Source organism: Sinocyclocheilus grahami, unplaced genomic scaffold (genome assembly GCF_001515645.1).
Source record: "Sinocyclocheilus grahami isolate Dianchi unplaced genomic scaffold, SAMN03320097.WGS_v1.1 scaffold955.1, whole genome shotgun sequence".
Taxonomy (NCBI): domain Eukaryota; kingdom Metazoa; phylum Chordata; class Actinopteri; order Cypriniformes; family Cyprinidae; genus Sinocyclocheilus; species Sinocyclocheilus grahami.
This window is the reverse complement of record NW_015506134.1, coordinates 486,423-487,775: the sequence shown is the minus strand read 5'-3', so window position 1 is coordinate 487,775 and position 1,353 is coordinate 486,423. Positions and strand designations below refer to the sequence as shown.

At 41.1% G+C, this 1,353-nt stretch overlaps 1 protein-coding gene across 1 annotated transcript in view; it reads left to right on the top strand.

Annotated features, from left to right (window-relative positions):
* The first annotated feature begins 402 nt into the window (after positions 1 to 402).
* LOC107564682 (zinc finger matrin-type protein 4) overlaps positions 403 to 1,353 on the top strand; it is a 71,993-nt gene continuing 71,042 nt past the window's right edge. Inside the window, exon 1 of the mRNA XM_016249816.1 lies at positions 403 to 762. The gene's annotated coding sequence lies outside the window, so the exon portion shown is untranslated. The remainder of the gene's footprint in view (positions 763 to 1,353) is intronic.

Below are 1,353 nucleotides of genomic sequence, written 5' to 3'. Positions count from 1 at the left end.
CAGAAAAGGGCATCAGGTAAAATGAGAGATGCCAGAACAAGTATTTCCAGTATTTTTAGATAACTGGGGAACATTTTTAATTATAGTTAAAAACGTGTAAATAATGGGACTGTCAATATGGTCATTGGGACTAAAATGGTACTACTATGGTTTTACGCAACTGCATTCCTTGGAGCGCCATGTACAGGTTCACGAATACAAGTACCATGCGATACATCTGGTATACCAAATGCTGCCATCACTGTACCATGGTACCGTCGCGCAACAACAGACACCTCAAAAGTAACTAGTTACAGTCACTTCACAAGAGGGACGCTCAGAATATCGCAAACGAGCTGTGAGAATGACGCCGGCGTGTGTGTAGTGTAGTGTAGTGTAATCCATATCTCTGCTAGTAGTATCTCTGGGTTACTGACGTGTGTGTCCGCGCTATTATATCTGTGCGCTCTCGCTTTACGCGCAGTTTGATGGCGTCGCCGCGCACTCCTCTCTGTGTTCTTCGATCATCGCTTACCATCTGACGGTTTATGGACGGCGAGGACCAGATATTATGATAGCACATTGTCGGGGTTGGTTCTACAACATTTTCACCAAAGTGTTCTGTGGAAACTGTGTCATCGCTTGAGCTCCGAACCGAGCAGTGAGCGATAAGAGAAGAAGTTTGCCGGATACAGGTGCGATCTCTCTCTAACTGCAGCTGATGATCACAGACACGGATCTGGACTGCCGGATTCCAGTAGATCATATCAGATCTAGCGCAAGGTGAGCTCAGAGACACACTATTATAATGATGTTGGTGATGCTGGTTAGAGTTTTCTCAGTGAAGGAGAACCCTGACAGCAACAGTGATGCTCTTTAGAGAAAGAGAAGGCACTGGGACTAGTTACACTTTTTACTCCAGTAAATATTTCTCAGAGTAGGTTTGATTTGGGAAGCATTGGTATTTTTGGGATATTTTAAGTGCTGAACAACAAAAAGCTGTTGAACAATAATTATTGCACAGGAAAAACGATCATTGAACGCACGTTGGCAGCTGTCACACTTACAGTAGTTGCCACGATGGGAATGTTCTGTTTATTGACTGAAGATGAATGCATCTTTTGAAAAATGAGATAATATCTCTATTAAAGAAGATATGGCATCTTCCCCAACATACTTAGCAGCAAAATGTAAACATCACAACAATCATTATGACACAAAAATTATTTGGCCAACTAACAGTTAAAATTGTTGAATTTAGTTTGTACAATGCACTAAAATATCCTTATTTACAACAGTTTTTAACTTAGTGTTTGAAACCAACATACTAAACCACTGTTAGAGAAAATAAGTGTTAAAGCTGGAGTTTTGAGG